General features: G+C 40.6%; 1 protein-coding gene and 1 non-coding gene across 2 annotated transcripts in view; both read right to left on the bottom strand.

Moving 5' to 3' along the window:
- Window positions 1-26,499, bottom strand: part of LOC126187859 (M-phase inducer phosphatase-like) — a 352,923-nt gene that overhangs the window by 296,450 nt on the left and 29,974 nt on the right. The gene's annotated exons all lie outside the window — the stretch shown is intronic.
- On the bottom strand, window positions 5,425-5,499 carry Trnat-ugu (transfer RNA threonine (anticodon UGU)). The gene has a single exon. It is a non-coding gene; the product is annotated as a tRNA-Thr (tRNA).

The following is a 26,499-nucleotide window of genomic DNA, read 5'->3' as shown; positions in this document are numbered from 1 at the left end:
TAGTATAATGGTACTTACGTTTTAGACCATTACATAGCAGTATATACAGCCTCTGAACTGAAGCTACCGTAGACGGCTGGCCTCTACTTCAAGTTTATCAGACCTCTACTGTATTGGAGACCACAGAATTAAAATAAAAACCTCAAAGTGCCTATTCACTATGGAATAAAGAATGAATCGCCACCCTCGATTAGCCTTTCGAGCGTATATTTCAGAAAATTTTCTACGTACCACATGAAAAATAGACTAATCAATAATATCTGGTTCACTGGTCTTTTACAAGCTGCGATGACTGTAGTTCTCTCCAGCACTATTCTGTTTAGCAGTATTCATACTCTCCTTCACAGGTGCGAAACGAAGTACATTTATTTCAACAACAGATCCCCATAGTCTTAACACTTCATAGTTTCCTCCTCTCTAGTAAATGGGATGGCATCGCAAAAATCCCGACTGTCAACAGTACGTATCTGCGCTGTTTTAGTGCTTCAAGGCAAAAGGGTCCCCCAAGTCTTTTAAGTCATTTGCGACAGCGCCCAAGCGGATTTATGTGCAAGGATGTTACGGGTGTTCAAGGTACTCAAGTCTACATTATGAATATCTAACACAGAATACAATCACGGCATATAAGTTTTAGAAGTTGTTTTATACTACGCTCCTTGTAAATCCTAACTCCGCTAGCACAAGAAAGGTTACAGGGGTATAACAGCGCAGCAAAGAGGAAGTTTCAGTCTCTGCACTAAGACTGTTACGAAGTGCCGTAACAAGCTGTCATGTCTAGAACTCCCTTTAATAAACAAGGTTGTGTTAGGCAGCTGCCACGATAAAAGCATATCTAATGTCAAAAGCTTCACTTCTAAACGCGAACCTTGGATTTTATAATTTACTTCCAGCCTCTGTGCATTAAGGGGAGTTGGAACGCCCTGTCCCGACAATGTTAAATTCATTAACTTGGCTTCCCTGTATTTCAGGAACCACTGTAGCCACTGATATGAAACTTTTACAGGACATTAAACTGTACGTTCTGAGTCTACTGAACTCCAATAACTGCATTTCAGCCACTGCTTTCGGAAATACAATTTTTTAGTTACACGGTTAAAATTGTGTACTTTTTTGTACGTTATCCTACATAATTTTAACTATAGATAACATTTTGCTCTTCTTTTAGTTCAGTAGACTCAGGATATGTATGTTATTACTCCCTGAAAATTCGAATACTCCACTCGAAGTGGTTTCTCAGATTTAGGGAAAAATGCAACAGAAAATGTCAATTTTCAGGAGGCTTCTAAAGACTAACTCAATATATGCTTAATATTTTTTTATTTTATTTTATTTTTAGTCACTTGGAAGCGCCCTGCACCACACTGTGTATCATCCTCTTTATCTTATTCCAAGTTTTTTATTCTCATCTTCTTTATGAACTCTTTAGCGGCCAACTGTGCTGCATACTCTGCTTGATCAATGCGAACCTTGTCCATCCGTTCAAGATCTCTGATGCAGTTTGCCCCAAGCTTAATTCCCATATGCTGTAGCACTTTCACCCTACCAATGTTGCCATCATTAAAAGCAATAACAGCATCACTGACCCCTCACTTTAGTGTCTTCATTTGAAGAATAACATTTTTTGGTAAGCGAGTCCATATAAAATTATTGAACGACTCATTGGGATTTTGAGTCTGACGATGCAGACACTTCTTCAGTAATTCAGTACTTGCCAGGCCTCTGTAAATATGTTTAATGTTATCTATGACTGCTGCTGGGATGGAATGTTTATGGCTGTATGAACTGTTTGAGTACTGGGCATTGCGGTAATTGAACCATGAATCACGTCCAGGAGCGCAAAGGTGGTGAATTGGTTTTTCGTGAGTTGACAGTTTGTGGAAGAAGGTAGCCATAATGCCTTCATTTTCAACAAATCCTCAGTATTATTTCTAATGGCCATCCCATAAGACTGCTGTAGTTCATTAATCATTTTGTCTGTCAGCGACTCTCTCAAACTTTGTTTCAACTTCAACCTCGTGCCCATCCTCTTCTGGACATGACCAATCCAAACATGTAATTTAACTTTTATAACACAGCAATCCACAGCCTTCTATATAAAAAAGATTACCGATTTTATTTGATCTTGAAGTAATGCACGTAAAAATTTTAACGTTTTCAACCGGTGTAGATTATATTTAAAAAATAAAATACTTCCAATGTGAGTTTATAAGTGATTATATATATAATCATTTTATTCGGAAAATTGTAAATTTTATAATGAGATAAAAATCCGAAAATGTGAACATTTTTTTCCTTTCTAACTGCCCTTAAAGCAAACTTGATCTTATGCAACTGGTGTGAAATTTGAATAATGTTACCTTTCAAATACAAAAACACGCCTACCAACTTTCGTTTATCTCGCACAACCCCTCCTCGGTATATGGATTTTTTCCCCCGGTCAGTACACTTACCGATTCTTACAAAATCAGGGTGTACACGCGGACAAGAAAAAATCCCAGATTTTTTCCCGATCTCCCGGCTAAAAACGCACGTTTTCCCCACATGAACACACACTTTTCCAAGGAGAAAATACACTTTTCCCATGATAAGAGACAGCGTCCTTTCCCTCAGAGCTGTAAAAATGTCGATCCTTTGAATGGTAAGGGTTTTGTACACCAGCGTAGAACTTCCCGGTACTTTTGGAAAGGAAACTTGGCAAGGAGGGGAAAAACCAAAAAACATGTTTTGGAAAAATCTTTGATGTGCAGCAGCATGTACACTGCAATTTTCATATTACGATACGCTACATATTTTCGTATTACTAAAGTATAATTCGAATTACACCGAACACAGCACGTTCGTTTGCGAAGCGCTGAAATATGGATTACAACGCGGCTTTGTAAGCCAATCATAGCTCACGTCATGTGATCTCGCCGGCCCATGACTGCAGATATTCAGAGCGTAGGACAGGTGATGTAGTCAGCCAACAGCAACATCACTTAAGTAGCGTAATCACAGAGACAGGAGAAATTAATGGTTTAAATTAATGTACATAGTGTAGCCACAAGAAAAGCTAAGCTTCCAAATATAATATTGGTCTTTAAGATTAATAAGCCACAAGGAAAGATAAGCTTTCATATATGATATTTATGTTTTTAGCGTGTGTTGTACTTTAAGATACAGCACACAAATGTGCCACTAAAATGTTTAACAATGACAATGTCTGGTCTTCTGAGCTCGAAATTATTCGAAGTGGCTGGTCCGGAAAGTATTAAGTTTTAATGAGAGTCAAATGCTCCGTGATTTAAGAAATTCCTTGCACATTGTCACACATAATTCATCTTGCGCACAAGTAAATTTCCATCGAAAATAAAGCTTTTCAAAGAACCATTCGCAGTATTTTTCCGCGACCTCTTAGACATGAGTTCGTTTCAGCAGTTGTCAGGAAACAGGTGTTACTGCGTGTGGGCAACTACGACGACGTAGGAGGCGCACGCATATTTGTACACACATAGCATTTGGGGATCATACATGACGTTATAAACGAAATAGGGCATCAGAGGAGCATAGGGATTCGCAAACCATACTAAAATGCATAATTCAGCTTAAAGGACACATTCGTATGTCCATATTCAAAATGAAGCAGGTTCCAACCTGATATTAAGATTTTCAGTGCGCTTTTCGGGATGAAAATTTTCTTCGAGTACCATAACTGTATTGTCTCATGTTTGGTTCTCTATTGTGGCATTTTACCATACGTGCCAGAAGATGAAAATTTGCACTTGAAATTCAGCTAAAAGTTGAAATTAGCCAATAGTGTGGTATGGACACTTTCTTCTAAATTGACTGCATCTGCAGAAAAGATTAATAATAGCCACATTTATTTAGCAAGCCGACAAAAATAACTTCATTGTTGTGCAAAGTACTGCTTGACTGCCACGAACGTGGAAATTAAATCAGAAAACAAACTAATAACATGTTTTAGTCTTCTGTAATTCTTTGAATTATTTTAATTCACTTGATAGCTCCCGGCCATAGAAATCCGTTTTATTTTCATTTGCGAAGTGAACTGTAAACGAAGAGGAAACAGCAAAATCACTAAATGTAAACATGGGTCACAATCCCTCTCCCCACTACAGCCCAAACTGCTCTGCGCACGCGCCAATCTGGCAGCTTTGGCGCACCAGAAAAGTTTTTCTGGGTAGCATGTCTGCTTCTTGCTATTGCTGCAGCCACACTGTAAGCAGCCAGAAGCGGTAGAAGGTACTGCTCATACGCAGCTCAAGTGCGCATGCGCAAGAGCTCAAACGAGCTGAAAGCGAGCTTAATGTAAACAGTTGTGACGTCACGCTCATCAGAAGCAGTTTGCTGTTATAAAGTATTCCATAGTCGTCCTAAAGCCTTTCACCCATTTTGCTTTTGGCAGACGCTTATGTGTGCACTGTGTTTTGTTGTTGTAAATCGCGCATTTCCTTTGAAACCTAAGTTTTATTTTGGTTTCATTCTCTTGCTTACGTGTTATTGCTGCAGTATTATTCTGCAGTAGTGGGATACAGTAAAATTCTTTTTAGACTATCCGTTGTTAGCATTCAGAAACAAAAATTTAACCCAAGACTAGAACAATGAAACATTCCCGGAATTCTAAAAATCCCGGGTTCTCCCGGTTAAAAAACTCCCGGGTTTTTTCCACATTTCCCACAGCGTATACACCCTAAAAATCTGGATCATTACCCCATAACACTGACACTCATTTATACTTTTTCAGCCTTAATGATAAAACACAGTCCTGTCCACGTAACAGCTGTTGAACATTCGTATGTAAAGATGAAATATGTATGTAATAGACACAAATAACGTTCGAGGTATCTGCTTTATCCAGTTGTAAACACCTATCCCAATTGCACTTTGTGTATGTTGGTTTCTCACGGGCAAATCAGTTTGTATCTGATGTTTGTGTTATATCTCTGCTCCACTGCTATTTGTCTGATTATCTGTAGTTCATTTTTGTAGTTGTCTTCACTCAATGAACTTTCATTCAACCTGTGCAGCATGTATACGAAACGAGCTTGTTTATGCTTAATTGGATGTTTGAATTTTTCTGTATGACTACTAGTGGTTCTCTATGGTTGCAGATAAAATGTGAAAGAAAAGCAATAGTAATGCAAACTATAGAAAACAGCGTGTGAGAACACGGTGTATATTAAAAAAATGTGTTCTTACCAATTTAGTAAATACGTCTTAAAAACTGAAATGGCTATTTGCACTGATAGTAATGAGCAATTTTCCTGTTATTTAACAGAAAGAAAATATGAACCCCACTGGCGATACTGAAGTTAGCGAAGTTTGTGCACGTAAGAAGCGGAAAAATTGTGAAATAATAATTAAACGGACACCCTACCTGCTAACAGGCGTTGATGTACTTCATTGGGAACATGTTGAAATGTGTGCCCCGACCGGGACTCGAACCCGGGATCTCCTGCTTACATGGCAGACGCTCTATCCATATGAGCCACCGAGGGCACAGAGGATAGTGCCCCTGCAGGGACTTATCCCTTGCACGCTCCCCGTGAGACCTACATTCCCAACATGCCCACACCACTACATACGTAGTGCGCCTAATAGATGTCTGCCCATCATACTTATTACTCGTGGCAGATTAATCTACAAAGTCCCGTACGAGTTCGGACATAGCGTGTGCGTTCGCACACAAGAAGGTCAATTGCCGGGAAGCCATATTTTAACTATATATGACGGTAGTATCTGTTCCCGAAAGAACAGTTACCGTTTATGACCATGCAACTTTGCTAGAAATGAAATAATTAAATGGACACCCTAGCTGCAAACAGGCGTTGATGTACTTCATTTCTAGCAAAGCTGCATGGTCATCAAAGGTAACTGTTCTTTCGGGAACAGATACTACCGTCATATACGGAAAAATTGTGTTTGTTCAATGAGGAATCTACTAAAAAAAATTTTTTGCCAGCAAATATGGACAAGAATAAGCTTCAACCTCAATATGAATATTTGAACATCATGCCAGGCATTTCCGAGTACACTCTACAACGAATTCCGATACACCACAGCAAAACTAGATCAAACTAATTTAAACAAAGTTCAGCAGAATATGCCTTTCACATAAAATAGTACTTAAATTTTCACCAAGTCAATATAAATGGCATGTCACCTGTTGCTCAATATGCCAAGTATAAAGCCTAAATTAGCTGGCTGAACCAGGAAATTAGATGCCTATATAAGAACAAGCTTCTCAAAATTCATCTGAAACTAAGAAATCACATCAAAATCTGATATGTTTAATCACTTGATAAATACCGTAAATTAAAATGCAGATACACTAATAGAAATGCTGGGGAGAATAAACAAGGACTAAACGCACTTTTGGAACAAAACAGAACTGCCAAATATAGAAATACGAGGGTGATTCAAAAGAAAACTTTGAAAGTTCCATAAAATTTTGAAAAGTTGTGTGATGAAGTTGGTAGGTGGCAGTCATGTTCACTGAGGTTCAGAAAGTGGCCGACAGGTGACACAAACGCGAGACATGGCAGCGGCGTCCACAGCAAGATGACTGCCCTGCTCTCAAGCTGCACCGAGATCCAGCAGCGATCCGTGATGCGTTTTTTGTGTAGTGAGGATGTCAAACCCCATCTAAATTCATCGAAGAATAACAGTGCAGTACGATGATTCCTATTTGTCGTTGTAACACGTGTACAAGTGGTGCAGGAAGTTTAAAAGTGGTGCAACTTCTGCGGAGGATGCCCCAAGACCAGGACAGGCCCATAGCATAATGACTAACGAGAACAGTACGTCAGTGCAGCAGCTTGTAAAGGAAAACATACATGTAACTCTGAATGAAATAGCCATAAGCTTGGAGATTAATACTGGATCAGTGTTGAATATTGTTCACAATATACTGTTCTTTAATAAGGTATCTGCAAGATGGGTGTCGCATCAGTTCACTGAGGAATTTGAAGACAGTCACGTCAGTGCATGTGAAGAACTTCTGTATCATTCCCACGTTGTAGGTCATGCATTTCTGGGAAAAACTGTTACAGATGAGGAGACAGAGTCTGCTATCACAAACCAGAAAGGGAAAGGTCACGCCATGAATGCTGTCACAGATCGCCACCGAAACTGAAAAAAATTTGCACTCAACCGTCTGCTGTTAATGGAGTGATTATGGAGCATTACACGGGTAAGGGAGTGATGGTAACCAGTACTACTACTTCAGACACACTGAAAAATCAACTGTCCTGCAATAAGGAGTGAACACCACTCCTACATTACGACAACCCATGACCCGCATACAGCCCTTAAGTCAGTTGACACTATTCAGGAAAGTAAATCTGTATCTCTGGTTCATCCTCACTCATCAGACCTCGCTTCTAGAGACTCACCTGTTCAACGTACTCAAAGAAGCAATGGGAGGCAGGCATTTCTGAACTGACGAAGAAGTGGAAACTTGTGCACGACTGGCTGTACACACCACCAAATTATGTCTTTCATCGTGGTAACTGTGCATTTCCGAAGCAGTGGAATACATGCATTTAACGACTGTGAGACTGTATCGATAAATGACATGTATTTTTCGTTCATTGTTACAATCGTAAGGTTTTCATTTTCATCACTCTCGTAGAAGGCAAACCAAACATATATTTGAGGAGGAAGGATCAATATGTTCAATAGTCGTTGATGACAGGAACTATCCTTCGAAGCAAGAAAGTCAAGTAAACATGTGCTCTAGAACGCATACCTAAAGAACTTTTAGCTCTTGTTCAGTAGAAGCGATGTGTTACGCAGTATCAGAGATGATCGTATCTCTTGAGGCATGTATTTTAGAGCCCCTGAATGACTGTTCCTGTCATTCTTGGATACTGACCATTCCTCCTGGGATACCCAGTATAAAAGATGTCAACCTTACTAAAACACAACTCACAACCTGCTAGAAAAATGACCTATATACAATGGCAACATACACATTACAAGACAGTGGAGAATCTTATCACGCACAATAAATATATATTACAACAACAAGAAAGAAAACAGTAACTTAACCATCAACGTACGTCTAACAATGATCAGTGAAGCAATTAGCTACATAATGAAGGAAAACAAAAACAATATTGTCAGGAACAGAAAGTGGAGAAGATAGAATATACAAAAAAATTATAAATTTTGAAAGCAGACAAGGGCAACATGTAGTAATAATGAAACACGAAAAATACAAATTAGAACTTTAAAATTTCTAGAAGATAACATAGTAATGCTAGCCAGAGACCAAAGACCATGATACTCTAAGAACGGGTTGGTGTTTCTAGAAACATCTCACATATAATCATAAAACAAAATGAAAAGATAACTACACAGCACCTCCACTAAACAGCCTAAAAAAATCCAAAATCAGGATATACCAATACTCCCAGTTCCAAATTTCAAGACTGCACCTATTCATCACCTAGCCAGAGAAACAACTGAAACATAAACATAGCTGATACAACAGATTGGGATCCGTACCAGATCGGGTTGACGGAGGAGATAGAGAAGATCCAAAGAAGAGCGGCGCGTTTCGTCACAGGGTTATTTGGTAACCGTGATAGCGTTACGGAGATGTTTAACAAACTCAAGTGGCAGACTCTGCAAGAGAGGCGCTCTGCATCGCGGTGTAGCTTGCTCGCCAGGTTTCGAGAGGGTGCGTTTCTGGATGAGATATCGAATATATTGCTTCCCCCTACTTATACCTCCCGAGGAGATCACGAATGTAAAATTAGAGAGATTCGAGCGCGCACGGAGGCTTTCAGACAGTCGTTCTTCCCGCGAACCATACGCGACTGGAACAGGAAAGGGAGGTAATGACAGTGGCACGTAAAGTGCCCTCCGCCACACACCGTTGGGTGGCTTCCGGAGTATAAATGTAGATGTAGATCAAAGACATCAGAACACCACCACCCACATTCATTCAAAATCACATCCCTGTACACCAGTTTCTCCACCGCACAGAAATCAACATCACTGAACAGCAATTAGAGCAACAGACTATCATTCCCAAACCTCCATATAAAAGAAATAAAACACACTTTACAATTAATCACAGAGCAAAACTATTTCTTGTCTGAGAACCAATTCTATCCATACCAAAGTGGGCTTCGCATGGGGTCACCAGTCAATGGACCCTTAGCCAACATGTATCTTTATCACAATGAGAACAAAATACATGACACCACAAGAAAAAAATATCTAAAAGAGAAACTCTCAAATAACAGAAGATGGTATACTGACATGGTTGCACAGAGGACATCACAAGCCTTCTAGATATAACACCCACTCTCAGCCAACAACTCCCACAATGACAAATTATAGCACAAAGTTATCACAGAAAGAGAAAATGAAAATTAAATATCCTTAAACACACAATACACTGACAATAACCAAATCAATTTCCCATATTCAGCAAAATCACCACCAGCGGAGCAGCCATACACAAAAACTCTAACCACCCGATTACATATAAAAAAAAGCCCGTTTCCAATACAGGCTGCAAAGACTTAACTCCACTCAATGAAGTAAACTACGAAAATTAAACCTCAAAGAGAAACATTTGGAAAAAAAAACCACACACACACACACACACACACACACACACACACACACACACAGAGAGAGAGAGAGAGAGAGAGAGAGGTGGGGGCCAAACCGGGTTATCTGCCACGGATGGCAATTTGTCTACTGATTGTTCATATGATTTTGAAACTCATTGCTGTTGGTTTTTGAAAATTTTAATACATTATAAGTTGATTTCTGAACGAATCATAAATTGAATTTAGAATGCGAACATGGAGTACGTGCGTCTCTGCCAAGGGAATCCTCGTCGCATCTAGAAATAAAAAAACTTTCCTGCGTACAAAAGGGGACGTGATTACACGAGCTGAGCCGAATAAAACGAACAGGTTAATGCCAATAGCTGTTTATGAGGTTGATTGGGTGTGTCAATGATAAGCGTTGTTTATTAGCGAAATCCATGGATTCAGACTACCAGAGAGGAAAACATATGCGCCTCCAATGTAACAGTTTACATACAAACCAAATTCCTCAGCTACGACTGAACTAAAACTTTGGACTGCTAATTAACGTCGAATTGAACGAAATACTTTACGAGTGATGTGATATAGTACAACTTCTCTCTTCCACATACTGCAAGAGATTTTGGACTTATTTTTTAATGAGGTCATGCCGTATATAAAGAATACTTACACTGAGGCCCTGTCATGACAAAGCAACAGAACATTAACGTACTATCTGATCACAATCATCCAGACACCCCTACGTAAAGTGCAACTGTTCATTAGGTGTCAAGAGACCGATTCGCCAATATGAAAGAAACTGTGCTGTCAGTCGAGAAGCAATAACAGCAGAATGGGTCGATCAGGAATGGTCCGTAAGTTCGAACATGCACTAGTCACTGAATGGCACATGAGTAACAAACCCATCAGGGACATTGCTACCCTTCTAAGACTGTCCACGTCGACTGTCGGTGGTGTGACTGAAGTGGAAACACGAAGGACAATCACAACTAAACTTAAATCAAGTGGACGACAAGTACTGATCGGCAGCGACTGTCGAGGTCTGCGGAGGATGGTTATAAAAAAATCTCACGAAACCAGCTCTGAGTTGTGTAGTACTACCAGCAGTCCAGCTGGCACAATTACTTGAAGAAGGTAAAAGGAAAGGGGTACAATGGTCAAGCAGTTTTCTCATAAGCAATACTTCCCTGTGGCCAACGTGTGGTGTTAAGAGTGACGCTAATGGACAATGGTTGACTGGAAACGAATTGGAGTGATGAATCAGGCTACACCCTTCGGCAATCCACGTAAGGATTTTGGTTTGGCGAACTCCTGGAGAACGTTACCGCCCATCACGCGTGGTGTCGACAAAGAAGTAAGAAGGAGGTGATCAGCATTCAACATCACAACCTTCTCTGGTTTTGGCTCTGAGGGAAGAATGGACTGTCATTCCTCCACAGAGATTCAGACAGCTCACCGAAAATGTCACCACAGGAGTTCCAGCTGTTACAAAAGCGAAGGTTGGATACACCTCATTAACGGCAGTTACTTTAGATCAGGTAGCAAAACATGGAAGATTTCTAAATTCAAATCATTTGATGTTTTCATAATGTATCTACCACATGCAAAACCAAAGAACCAAGCCCAGAAATCATACATTGTCTTCAGGTGTACACACACACACACACACACACACACACACACACACACACACACACACACACACAGAGAGAGAGAGAGAGAGAGAGAGAGAGAGAGCAGTTAAGTGCCACACACTGAACAAAACAAAATATTCAAACTGCCTTTAATTTACAAATATATCATGAAGCAAAAGTTAAATGTGTATTTATCTTAGTCTATCGGATTAACAGCAGTGCACTCACAACAAATAATTACGGAAGATAGCAGCGAATTTGTAGGAATGGAAGATCACACTGACTTTACTCCATAGTAGGTACAGCAGGATTCATCAAGTTTCTGCAGTAATAGTTTCTGAATAACAGACGACTTCTTAAGTCGCCGTAGATGTTTTTTCGAAATATACGGCTTGCGACGGAAGTTACATTAACTATAATACACTAAGATTTGTTTGAAAACAAATCAGTGGCCTTACGGGTAATGTTCGTCTCTCAATCCACTTCTGAAATGTTTAAGAGCGATTATTTGGAATCACATAGCTCGAATGAACCACGAACGTCTGTCACGTTAGATAAGCAGCAGCACTGCACAAAAAGACAGATTAAAGGATTTTATGGTACTGCTGTAGGACCTTCTCTCAGAGTTGACCGTGGCCGTTGCCACAAAAGCTAACCCTCCCTGTCGGTCTCATCCTAAGGGAACTGTAGCTTTTCATTTGATCCTACTGAGCTGCAGAGAAATGAATTTTTAAAAACCGGCGAGCCCTATATAGCAAGACAATACCGAAACGCTGTTTAACGCTCCCACAGCATCTACTCGCCTACAATAATTAGTTTCCCAAGCTCCACACAAGAAAGTAACCAATTATCGTAAGGCACTACAGTAGCTGCCCCGAACACACATGGGCGGTTAAGAACAATACCACAGAAAAACCACTTTGCATATTAAAGGTCAAGGTTCTATATACGTAAACTCATGTTAAAATACCAGGCGGTGAGATCCCCCCTCCTCCCTACCCCCCCTCTCCCCCCCCTTCAAACCACCCCCCCCCCCCCCCCCCCACACACACACACACACACACAAGGGTGCGCGCTGTCTACACAGAAACTGCTACTCAGAGGACTATTTGAGGAATGTCCCTCTCTAAAACAACTCATGCGCTGCAGAAGCATAAAGAACCGCCTACAAATAACTAGAAACTGGTCCCCCGCGAATGCTTGGAAAAGTCAAATTCTATCGAAACGAATTATACATGGTGGGGAACCCGATAATATTTCACTGTTTGCCGCAAGCAACTTCACTCCCAGACATTGAATTCATTAAACTGTTGTACCGGAATTGGATATTCGATCATACGTTTCGTGAGTAACGCAGGCTTCCCTGCAAAAGTACGGGATTGTGGCCAAATGCAAAAAACATAATCAAGGTTCAAGGCACACACATTTTTAAGTCGGATGGGTGTTTGATCCCGGGTGTGTTCACTGACATTCTTCAAACCTATAAATCGAAGTCGGCGAGGGGCGTATAGCTCATTACACGTTGTCTTACCTAAGTACACAATAACGGTGCGTAAACTGTGTTTTATTTCCATAAACCCACTTATCTTCCTGGATACCGTATGTACTGTTTATACTTACGGAAATATGCTCTCCGTAAATATCTGCTTCACGTCATTTGTTTTCTGTCACCAAAGTAGAGATAGCTCTAAGCAAAAAAGTGGCTTTATCCGATCTTCAACGTATTGATTCTACAAACTTTAGTAAGGTACCATTTGACTTCGCTTATCTACACCTGATCTACGAAGCAGCTTACGCTGGCAGTTATTACGCCGAAAGAACTACTTCGGCAACTGCGACTGTGCGATTGCTTCTATTTATCTAGAAAATTAATTACGATGGCACGAAACTATCCACACAAGCTGCAAATATTTTACACTATTTTGAATTTGAATTCTTAAAGTGGTCTCGAAAGTGGAACATTAGTGCAATGTAAAATATTTGTCGCTTATGAGGACAGTATCGTGCCATGGTAGCTAACAATTACACATATTAATAATTTGCTTTGTCCCTCCATCTCTTCGCTTCGCGCAACATCGATTGTCACAATTAGAAATCGACGTAAAACGTACGGCGCCTCTTTAGAAATGATCCCGGTATGTGCATGGAGCTGTGAGGGGTACGGTTTTAGCCTAATACGGACTAGTCGGACTGCTATTAAGATGCGCAAGTTATACTGTCATTAAATTTAGCTGTGCAGGTTCCTGAATAATGTAGCTATAGAGGACCAAAGCACCAGTTCAGCATTTGGTCCTCCAATACAGCGAACTCCACAAAATCACAGCACTCTTGGCAACAGGCCCGTCAGTAAGTTTCTAGTTATATGAACCCCGTCAGCCCTACTTTAGCACCATAGCGTGGCACAAATTTCTTTAACTACCATGGCATTGCGCCAATGCCTATCACTAAACCCCGAAAAACTAGGCCGCCATTTTGACAACACGATACTGTTCTGTCCATTAGACAGTTACTTCCTTGGAACCGACTGAAAGGTACTATACAAACTGATCCGCCTGAACCACCCGATTGGATTCTTTTTTTTTTTTTTTTTTTTTTTTTAACAAACGGTTAGTTGTTACGGAACATTTGTCTTCTAGACGTGTACTAAATGTAAAGCTTAATCATGTCTAAATTACCTCCAAGATTGTCCAATTTCAATTTTACTAGCCCACATTACGTACCCTTATGCAACAAGATAAAATGGTCCAAGAGGGAATCCGTGACAAAATATTTTTCTCTCAATTAGACTGCAACCAGATGGCAAATGCTCACACAAAATTTAAGGCACCTTGCTTTCTATGGACTACGAGGATCGTTCAGTAAGTAACGCCCCATATTTTTTTCTCAGAACATGTTTATTGTTAAGAGTCAGAATTTGGTGACAATATACATCGACATGTCTTGTCCATGTCCTATTTTTCTACGTAGTCTCCATCATGCTCTATGGCCGTACGCCAACGTAGGCGTAGCCATGATTTCGCTGCATGCTGGTGCATGCATTGGTGCTCGATAGTGCCTTTACTAGCGTCCATATTACAGAATTTTCATATTATTATTATTATTATTATTATTTTAGTCAGAAGTGTGGTTTCACCCATCTCTCCACACTAGTCTATCCCACGCAAGCTTCTTCGTAGCTTTATAAAACATCGATTCACTAATGCTTCAGGATATGTACTATCAAACGACCCCTCTTTAGTGGTTAACTACCTGAGTACAAACACTTCGGGTATGAAGTGCTATTTAAGCTACATTCGCTTTCTCAAAATCTGATTCACCAACAACCACGTGCATTAATATACAGAGAAACTGAGGGACGATAGCTCACACACAAAGGATCTTTTTATGTTAATGGAAATTACAAACCCACAGAGCATGAGAGCTTTAGGAGGAGGACCACGTCTTAATGACTTGTCGTGACGACATCGCTGATACTTTATTAACGTGGTTGGATGAACAAGGGAAGGAAAATAAATCGGCTGGGTCTTTTTCAGAAGAAGTTTTGGAGCACTCGCCTTCGACGAATTAGAGAAACTACGGAAAAGTTACGGTGAGGGAAAAATTCCCAACCCCAAGGAAGAGTTGTGAGAGCTAAGCGGAAGTAGGTGGGTCTACTTCTACATCTGAGATGTGACATCATTCAAATTTCGCGCCAGTCATGTGTAAGAGGCACTGGTCGTGCAACTGTAAGAATGAAAAACAGGTTTTGCCATTGTTGACAGCTTAATGAGTCTGAACGAGTCATGTGATACGGTTACGAGGACGAGAGTCCTTCCGCGATATTACAGGAAGACTTCGTAGGAATGCAGCCTCTGTACAGTTGCAATACGGTCGGGCACCAGACGGCCACGTGGCACTACTGAGAGTAAAGACCGTCGTGTTCGGCCTATGGCTGTGAGGCATTGTTCTGAGTCTGCAGCAGCAATACGAGCAGCAGTTGGGTCCACAGTGACACAACGAACTGTTTCAAATTGGTTACTTCAAGGACAGCTACGAGCAGATGCCCTTTAACGTGCATTCCACTGACCCCAAACCACAGCCATTTGAGACTTCATGGTATCATCGAGAGCTCACTGGAGGGCGGCGTGCACGTCTGTTGTGTTTCCTGATGAAAGCCGGCACTTCCTCTGTGCCAGTGTTGGCCATGTGTTCGTTAAAAGGAGGCCAAGTAAGCGCCTGCAATGCACCTTTCTACAGCCTAGACACACTGGAACCACACCTGGAATTGCGGTCTGGGGGTGAGATTTTTATGACAGTAGGAACACTCTCGTGGATATCCAACGAACCTTGACTGCAAATTTGTACTTCAGTCTGATGATTCGACCTGTTATGCTGCCATTCACGATGATCATCCAAGGGAGTGTTTTCCAAGAGGATAACTCTCGCCCACACACTCTTTCAACCCAACGTGCTCTACAGAGTGTCGACATTTTGCCTTGGCCTGTTCGATCACCAGATCTATGCCCAATCGGGCACATATGGGACATCATCGGACGATAACTCCAGCGTCATACACAACCATCATTAACCGTTCCTGTATTGACCGACCCAAGTGCAACCGTCATGAAACTCCATCGCAAGCATTGATTCATCGTTTATGTGCCAGCATTTCACATTTGCAATGGCTTATCTCGGACTTACATTAATTAAATTGTCATCTTGCAACGACAATAACTTATAAACGTTACATAGACAAATGTATTCCCGAAATTTCATTACTCTACGTTAATTATTTCTTTGTGTTGGAATTTTTTCCGCCCTTTGCAAATTTGTACAACCAGACGGGAGTTTGAGCTCCTTTTCTCCCGACTGTGAGTGCAGCGCCTTGATAAATTGCTCCATTTCGCTTTATGAGAAGTTTATGTTCTGGTAATGAACAACAGGCAAGTTACAATAAATCTATAACATCTCAGACTCGTTACAAACCTGATACCTTCTCAGCAGTGACAGTCCCTCCAGCTATAGAGCACGCCAGACTCCGTCATGAAACTTGTCGTTCGCTCATACAATTTACTCTCCTTTGAAGGGAACTAGGGTAATTTACACAGCAGAGAAGGAATACAAACGGTACTGCCCTTATCAGATGTGTGTAAAATTCACCCAGCCTCTGTGTCCCATATAAGGTCATTAGTTTTATCAAACAGACGTTGTTCCTTAACCCTTGGTCTCTCTTCCATCGACGGCAGACATTAACAGCTAGATGCCAGCATACGGGGGAGGGGCCAGCATATTGTATCGCAGTATTTGTACATTCGTAGCTGCTTGAACTGTCATTTCCCTGCAGTCTCACAAGGTTTGACGCCCAGCACAAACTTAACATCCTTACATTAAATTTCTAAGTGAAAAAAGTGTCTGATTCATTGAACTTGCTTCTCTGCCTGGTAAACTGCACTGGATGGCCCTGAAGGCACTCAGGTAGTACAGATCTGCGACAAGATTACCTCCGTTGTACTTCACTCAGGATTGCACGTTAGGGTGTCAAATATGGTAAATTCATCTAGCGGGGAAATAATGAGAACACAAGAAACTACCACAGAAAGCACCAAATGGAATATCCCGCACATACTCATCCCGGCAGGTAAATCTGCAATGTCACGCTGTGCTCTGAGGTTACAATTTTCTCTGTACCGCGATAAACGTAAAATAATTGTGAGCTGCTTTAGCGAGTTTGACGATCAATGGTTCCTGCCGCTCCCCCTCAATCAATGGCCGCGGTCTTACCGCCTTCTGCCTGTTAATTGCAAACCATCTCTTAGATCAGTGTGGATTTACAAATATTTGTTCCACTGTCCGGTGACCAGTATTATTGACTACTGCTGACTTGGGGGGACTGGACCGAGATAAGGAATCGACGCCAAAGGGCAAACTGTTACTCACCAAACGTATAACAGAGGCTGGGGACAGCGCTGTACTTATCTTTAATGCTTCTATAAGCCGCGCCAGAGCCATTAACATTCAGGATATACTTGAAAAATGAGACAGCATTGGTCGTATATTTTTTACTATCGCAAAATCGATTTTCTGTCACTGAATGACCATCTTCAGTGCTAGAAGTTAATTTTTTCACATTACGATCAGAGAGTGCAACATAGAACATCACAATTACATCTGCATATGAACATAACACTTGTTAGAAACAAACCTATATTGTATAACTTAAATTAGGATGCACTGTTGTCACTAAGCCTACGGCAATCACATAGACTGAGGTCGCTGTTTACCTGCACTTGTTCAGCAGACCTCGGTGTGACGGGGCTTGACACGCTCTCTATGTGACATGTGTCACGTGAAGACATAGTATTACTGTTTTTGCGAATTATTAACACTAAATAACTCTTGTACTTTTGTGAATGGTGCAGTAATACAAATTTAAAATGTACGTACAACACATAGCAGACGCAGGGGAATATCTAAAATACATTGGCGTATTGTTTTTTATAAACTATAAAACATAAAATAGATCGATGATAAGTTGTTAGAGTGCAGAACATATGAAAAGCAAAAGATAATGCAAAAGAATAATAAATGAATAACATAAAAAGAGGCGTAACACAGGTTTTTTAAAAAACATAATACCCACCATCTGGCGTGGGAAGTCAGAAGCACAGCGTTCGTAATTTATGTAACAAACGTTAATACCAAGGAGTCAAATATATAAAAAATAATAACAGTACGAAACTGCCGTTACTTAATAATTAAAATGCCGTGCAAATATAAGGTGCGAACAAGTAGTATACATCAATCATCGAGAAACCATCATGAGGAAGGGCAAGTAATAGTGTCACTTATACCAAAATATACATCGTACTTTAGAGAAATTAAACATAGACTATGCACGATATCCAGCACTTATTTAAATAGCAAAGGAATTGTTAACATACATTAAAAATAATTACGTAAAGTGATAACCGGTTTGTGACAATGAAAAAATGCGAACTGGTTTTGATGAGAAGTGAAATTAGGAAACAGTTTTTTAAAAAAAAGTGTTATTAATTCTCAACTGTTCGAAGCACACGCCAATTTGGGTGAACAACATGGAGTCGCCAATCAATAACATTCAGGATGCTGAGTCAGACGGAGGTTTTACAGACTGGCCATCTTCGATTTATTAACACTTTTAGGACACTGAAGTATGTGCCAGGACATCAGTTTCCTAAGGCAATACGACGGAAACCACAAAAATATCTAACTTGATGATTTCCAAGCGCTGTTAAATACAAAAAATTTTGAGCTTTTGTAATGGAATCGCTGATAGCTGCATTCTTAGCGTTCAAGTCTTGCAATCGCGTAGTAGCAGCGTGTAGCTAGACGCAACTTTAATTCTGTATTTATTAGCAAACTGAAATGTTAATTAGTCAAACAATTTGATCGTAGAAGGAACATATTTCCTCTTCATTACCCGTCGCATGGAAATGTTACTATTCACAATAAATTAAAATTTGGAACATAAAAACATCAATTAGAAAATAAAATACTTCAATTTTTGTACAAAAAATTAATTTGTTGTATACACATTTTATGTGATTTGTAACTTAATATGTTTATTAATAATCATGATTTAATATTTATTAATTGACATTTCAATTTATATTAAATACAAAATTTAAATAAAAGGGGGACTAGAATCAGCAACCTCAAGATTACAAGACTAGACCACCACGCGTACAGATACGGGCGGCTCTGTTAATAAAATCATATTTTTTTTATATTTAACAGCACTGGGAAATTTTCAACGACAAAATGTACAGTTGTTTTAAAAAGTGCATCATACCGCTGTAGGAAACGGATGTCCGGGCGCACTGATCTTCAAATCCTTTGAGTATGAAGTAAATCTAAGAGGGCAGTCCATACGATCTCTTTGTTTGAAGAATTCAACCGAGCATTCTTTGTCCAGCTGGGATCAAATAAAAGCTTTACGGAATTAACCTGTCGCCGGACCTTTTCGAATCGTATCGTTTACATGTTGGTTATACGGTTTCACAAAAAGCCATTTCCAACTCATCGTATCTTGGCATTCTAACTAACTAGCAGATCCTTTGCGATTATCGAACTTTCAACGACTTTTCTGTGAATACATACCGTATGATAGCGCGAGTGCACAATGAAAAGTGTTGAGTGCCGCAAGTACTTTCAAACACGGAAAGAGAGGAAACCACCATTACCTAAACCAGTGTTTTTCAACCTTTCTGAAAACGCGACACCTTTCCAAGTAAAAATATTGTAGCGACCCCAGAACCATAATAAAAGTATGACAGCGGAATTTAATCCGCGAAGATTGACTTCTTCTGAATGAAGAGAAGAATATTCAAAGCTGGCAAAGGAAGCTTTGAAATTATTAGTGTCATTCGCCACTTCCTACCTTTGTGAATTAGTGTACTCTTCAATGGTGAACATAAAAACTAAGAAGAGAAATAGATTTCAACTAGAAAATCATTTGGGGATTTGTCTCAAAAATAGAACCACGATTTGACAAATTATTAATAAATAAACAGGCACAGCCTTCTAATTGATACTTGTATTTTTATTGTAGTCTAGAACCTATAACCCTTCCTTACTTTTATCTGGCTAAGTGGCATCCGTGGCAGATATCGCTGGTGTCACCTTATTAAATCTTATTAAGTGCGAAGTATGCTTTTTAATAATACGTATCTCTATTTCAATACGCATGGCAATACCAGTTTCTCTGGCGATTCAGTGTGTATCATAAAGCGTCTAGAGTGGTCATAGATACCCTGAAAGCTGGATTTAAGGTCATAGTAAGCGGGGATGTCTTCAGAAGAAAGTTCAAAAATGGTTCAAATGGCTCTGAGCACTATGGGACTCAACATCTTAGGTCGTAAGTCCCCCAGAACTCAGAACTACTTAAACCTAACTAACCTAAGAACATCACACACACCCATGCCCGAGACAGGATTCGAACCTGCGACCGTAGCAGTCCCGCGGTTCCGGACTGCAACGCCAGAACCGCACGGCCACCGCGGCCGGCGAAGAAAGTTCCACTGATAGCCCAGTGACCTATCTCTTTATCTGGAATTCTACCACTGTGATGTTTACACACAAGAATTTTATCGAGATGAAACATTATTACGTAGTGTGGGTTACAGGTCTCAGCTGGCCAACGGCAGGATACGAAACGAAGACTAGTGTCAGACCGTTTTAATGCCTGAAAAAATTTCAACTGAAGTACATGTACACGAACGTTTTGAGTGTGTATACTACAAGGGTAAAAATTCACAGCTGTTTGGGACTTCAAGCGCAGTCACTTGCAAGATGGGAGGAGTGTAGTTTGGTCTCTCTGCCGTCTGCCTGTAGTGCTGTCAAAACAAGTGATGTAGCAGGAATTATGTAGCACGACTAACGGAGAGAATTACTTAAGATATTACTGTAAACAGAGTAGCAAATGATGAAATTCTCAAATTATATTTTCAATATTTGCGCGACACTTGCTAAGACAAAAAGAAAAAGCCATGGCGGTAAATAACCATTATTCATTTTATTGTCAAAGAAAAATTTAATTTTTTTCTGACGAATCGTCACCCTGATTAATCCGTGAAAACCCTTTCTTTACTAGAACTGCATGTGTCTCAGCAAATGCACAATCAGCGGCATTAGAAATTTTAGAGGTATACTATGAAGCTATAGTAGTAGTGATCAAATCGCTGAAGTGACTTAGAACAGCGAGATGTAGTGCTGTTACTGTTTTAAGTGGGTAGGACACCGAATTGTTTCGCAATATTCAAACGCACGACTAGGTAATTAACATGGCTGTATCCAGTATTTGGATAAATATAGAGGAGTGTAACTTTAAATGTGCCACCACGCCCCTCTCGTCAACTGCACAGGAACGACATAGAAACTCAAGAATTTGAGACGATTCGCGAAGTTATTAGTAGTTTCGCCGTAATACTGAAACTATCGGTGATAGTGACTGTACTGTCTTTCAGGCAATAAAACTTTCTACGGCTAAACTGAGAGCCGCTATGTTGGAGGAAACTTTTTCCAGAGAGCCTGGAATTCGTTCTCTTGATTATCAAAGTCTGACCCAGGACACATACGAAGTAGAATTAATCAAGTACTTCCTAAAACCTTTTGAGATGGTCTTGTACAATGTGACAATGCTGACCAGCCTCTTTGGGGCACTTCACACGTATTTAGCGTGAAATCCCAATCAATATGGTATGAATGCAAACTTGAATCAGGCTCTTGTGAACAGCAGTCTCAAACTGCGATATTATCTTTAGGTATTGCTCCTACTATTAGACTTATGAACTACCCCCACAATAGGCGAAGGATGTACGAGTATGCAAGGATGGACGATAATCTCTGGTAGAGTTTCGTAACGCGATATCAATTCTGACAAAGAGCTTACGCTAGGAGGAAGAACCCGTTTTCCGTTTTGTTAGAGGCAGTATTCTGGAAAGTAGTCACATAATTAAAGGATTTCGTTAATATTACTCGAACCAGCAAGTTAAACAACTTGGAACCGAAATCGCTGTTGGCAACTATCGCTATCTAAAGCGGTATTCTACAGCAACATGTGATTCGTTGTAAATTACCAAGAGCCATTCGACGAAGCTTTAATGAGAACTTTTGAAATTTCAAGTTCTGCAAATTTGCTGGGCGCGTGCAGACCTGATATTTCTGGATCAACTCGTTGCACCTTTTCCTTTTTTTGTCTAAGCAGCCGCTCCTTGTCGAAGTGGCGAGGTGCGCACATGCCCCAAGCGGTCAAAAAACCCTGTAACCGACGGCGGGAGACGGTGGCACGTGCTGTGAAGTTTTTTAACTCCATTCTCACGCAAAACGACCCATTGTGGGGTCTGCAGCAGAAGGGGAACCCCGTCGGCGAAGGAGTGAAGGCGCGGCGAGAGGTGGCAAGGGCGAGCTGGGGAGGGGTTCAGGGGTGGGGGGACGGTGTTTTAAAACATCCAGCCTTGCTGCCCGGCGCAACCAGAGCAGGCCAACTTCATTCATGCGTCTGGAGCGCACAAGGCAAGAGGTGGGGGATCCAGCAATCACGAAGACCGTTACACCGCTGTCACTGTGCAAGGGCAAGGTGCAGATGCAGCGGAAACAATGCGGCTAGGCGCACGCCGAAACTTCGACCTCGCACAGCCGCCGTAATTTAAATCGCAGATGGACGACCAGCTTCTCTTCCGGATCGAAGTCGTGCACACTGTTTCGACAAAAGTATGCTCCTCCGTTCGCACTATCTCCTCTCAAGATCCTTAAAACGATGTAAGAACTGTAAAGAAAGTATTGGACACGGTAGTCCTGAAAAACGAACAGCCATTTCATTCATGTAAGCAAGTCGATGTTTACTGTTAGTTTACTGCAATGATTCCCAACCTGAGGGTAATTACGCCCTGATGGGTAAAATTTAATTTTCCGAAGGGTACAAACAAAAGGGTTTCTTTGTATTTCGATCACGAAAGTACATTTTTAAAGCATCACTACTAATACCACTATTTCGTAAAACTGTAATACTCACTGCATAAGTTACCAACAATTACCTTATTTTTTCAAGTACTACCATTAACGCGTGACAATGTGGTGAAGGTTACAGCTTGTGAAACGGATATATGGACAACATATTTCTTACATAGTCGAACCACTACACACATGCACCTACCATGTACGATAGCAAAATTCGGGCACATTCCTTACACAGGCTTAAAAGTCTCATGGAAACACCTTCTCCGAGTTGTAGGTGGTTCCCACAACAGACACTTTGCTTCATTATTTACTTCGCAACAGTAAGAGTACAGCACAACAGTAACTATGTAAAGGCTCTGGTTTATGGCCTACATTGTCTACTTACTACTACTACTACTACTACTACTACTATTACTGCAACTGCCAGGGGTCACACACAAAACATTGGCAGCCTGAGGTCTTCCAATTTCTGCCAGTTCAGAAGTACGGAATCCAGTAATCAAATGACTCAGAAATAGTAAACGTAAGTATAGGGCACATTTTAAAAGGGTTGATTTTTAACGAGGTTGCAGGGTGTGGGTGAAGCAAGTGTCACTAAGGAGATGAGTGGTGCATAGGAAGCAAGTCTTGAAACAAGTGTCTACCCTCAAATTGTTCAGTTGTCTATTTTCTGAAAGTAGCTGTACGCAGCATTCTTGATGGACCAAGAATAGCTTCATCATTCTACAAACACAGGTTGTTAGAAATTATCAGTACCAATTGCCTCACTGGCTCATTAGATCATGATTTAATAAGTCACCGACAAGAACTAAATATTTATATTTTACCATGTTAAAAATTAAACTACTCAAAGAAAATTATTTTTCATTCTAATGTTTTGTTAGCCCCTAATAAATAATGATAAGGGGGTTGGGGGGGGGGGGAGGAACTAGCTAATATCAGGCTATTCAGGGCTAATGGTCTCAAAGGTTAAGAATCACTGCTCTACTGGAACATGACAACCCTTGTTATTAACAATGGTTTCTCTTGTTATACACTGTAAGAGAGCTTACAACAGTTAATCATGAAGCTTAACTCTTAGAAAAATGCTTCTCGCATAAATCTTTGATCACGTGATGGGAAGACGCAGAAAATTTATTCCCAGGTTGACAGTGAATGAACATGGCACCCCCTCCCCTCCCCCGAAGGTAATTGAACACTGCAAGGATTGCAATTGTGTAATAATAACACCAGCATTCATTTGTTAGTGTATTACATTCCCATCAAATGCTGTAACTACTTACTACCTCTAACTAAAGTATATCATGTGTGTTAATATTGTGAAGTCATACATAGTCTCCATTGACAATCATTTATAACTAACAGGAGGCTAACAAATCATTAAAACCGAAGACTATAAGGAAACCTTAACCAGCTACCATTTCAATGCTTTGAAATTCATGACACGTTAATAACATTGACTTTTTACAGAATTTTATTCACCTGCATTACCAGCGAAAGTACACAATCACAATATATGCTTTACAACTTCCCGAGGGCAGCAGAGTCGACTCACATGATGAGTGTTGATATAAGTAGTAAAGTATCTTAGGGAGCAGTCACATTCTGTTAATACACGACTTACAATCTACATTGACATTGGCTCAGATGGAGGAACTGTACTGCTTCCACATTTGGCGTTGTGAGTAAAGTGAAGAGAACACTAGAATTTACAATCACATCAATTTCAGCAACACCACCCAGGGAACAGGAACTGCTCCACAATGATGATCGGTTTCAGCACCATTACAGCCATTGCGAAGCACATTCAGCAAATTTGATGTCTGTAGCTGCATTGGAAATATGAGGAGAAACACTTGATAAAGACTTCTTCAATGAAGATATGCAAGGTAATGTGACACACGGAAACTAGAGTACAAAGGCAGTCTGAAGGGAGTATGAAACCAAGTTACTGGAAAAGTCTTCCTAGTAGGCAGGGATGGTCTGACAACATTTTCCCCACAATTAACATATCATTTAGCACCCCTCCCCATACCCCCCGAAACCCTAATATGCAAGTCGTCTCTCCTTATCTTCTTAAGACCTCAAAAAGGTCTAAATCTAATGATCACGGTGTAAAAGCTTTTCAGTGTCTTTCTTTTAAAGTACTTCTCAATTACATCCCCATCTAATTTGGCTCAAATTTAACCCATCATCTACCTTACCTTGCAAAATGTTGGGGAATGCAGTGCCTATATATTAGGGCACAGACACATTTTGCTAGTGGTACAAGATGATACCTAATGCACTGTTCAAGCTTGTTAGGTCAAACATGGCCATTATCTTTGTCTTCAGGGTCAAATTACCTCAATAACGTACATTTCCTGTCTTGAATCATCTTAGAAGAAAAGTGTACAATGCTCTAATTGATAATGTTTATCTGTAGCAGCCAATTATACAGTCTTAACACAATTACCAAGTTACTCTGGGTATGTTTAACAGAATTCTTAACTCACTACAGGGACAGATGCAGTATTACCTCTAAATGTGAGGACGACACATGGAACACCACCTTCAACAGCTACGAGTTTACAGTAGCTTGGAATACATTGAAGTAGATTTGTGTTTCTTGTCAGTTAGGCCTTGGAGGAAATTTGAGCCCAGTTAATTGGAAATGCAACTGAAAAGTTTACATTTTGTACTAACTAGGAAAATATTTTACACTGAAGTCAGTAGTGGCTTGTAACCACACAATCTCCATTATCTCATGAACAGACTGTTTATAGCCCCATGTTTACTGCAACATTATTGATTCTGGAGAATTATTGCATACTGTCAGCCTCATCAGTTTTTGTTACTAAATTTTTTGACTGTATACAAATTTTGGACTTTGGTACCCTCCAGTTGACATCCCAAGAGGCTTCTTGGGCCTTAAACTGGCAACACTAGGAGGAGGCCTAGTACAAATCTTAGGTAAACTGAAGTAGGTACATCACTGCTGAGTGAAACATTTTGAAGGTGACAACATTTTAATCATTACTTCTAGATGCTTTTCATTTTAACAGTACATACCCTCGTGATGAAGAGGTTACCACATGGTTGGTCGATTGGGGAAGGGAAATGAAGAGTGACGTTATCGGACCCATGATCTAACGTGGCAGAAACCAAGGGAAAAAATACACAAACAGCCAAGTCCAGTCAAGGGGAAGGGAAAACAAGCAAACAAAGAGGTAAAAGAAACACCAGGACAGCAAGAAAAGTAAAGAACAGGAGGAGAAGGGGGAGGGTAGGACGGAGAGCATGGTCATCCGAGAGATGCTGCATGCATTTGGGCACCAGCACCGCCACCAACCCTTCCCTATCCCCACATCACACTACAATCACGACAACAGGGACAACACCAGGTGAAGAGGAGACAAGAAATGGGGAAACAAATCTGCATAAAAGACCACACAAGATGTACACAAAAGGGGAGGAGGGCAGTGTGGATGCAAGGCCAAGGCCCCCTTACCAACACTAACACTAACCAAGAGACTGCAGTTCCAGAGGGAAGTTCAGGTACTTAAACCTGAGACAACAAACCACTTTCACGAAGAAAACCAAGGACTGATGTAACCATGCATGGGTTGTCTGCTAACACCCAGGACAAGAAAGGTGGGATGGGTGTATTTAAGTGCCAAGGGCCAAAAGGCGGGTGCAGTCGAGCAAAATATGGACCACTGTGGGGAGATTGCAACTACAAAGGTAGGGAGTAAAAAACCATGGGTCATCCTAGTATGGCCAATACAATGACAGCAAAGGATGGTAGATTCCTGCTGCGAAAGGCAAGGGAAGAA

Source organism: Schistocerca cancellata, chromosome 5 (genome assembly GCF_023864275.1).
Source record: "Schistocerca cancellata isolate TAMUIC-IGC-003103 chromosome 5, iqSchCanc2.1, whole genome shotgun sequence".
In the NCBI taxonomy this organism is placed as follows: Eukaryota; Metazoa; Arthropoda; class Insecta; order Orthoptera; family Acrididae; genus Schistocerca; species Schistocerca cancellata.
This window is presented reverse-complemented; position numbering and strand designations above follow the sequence as displayed.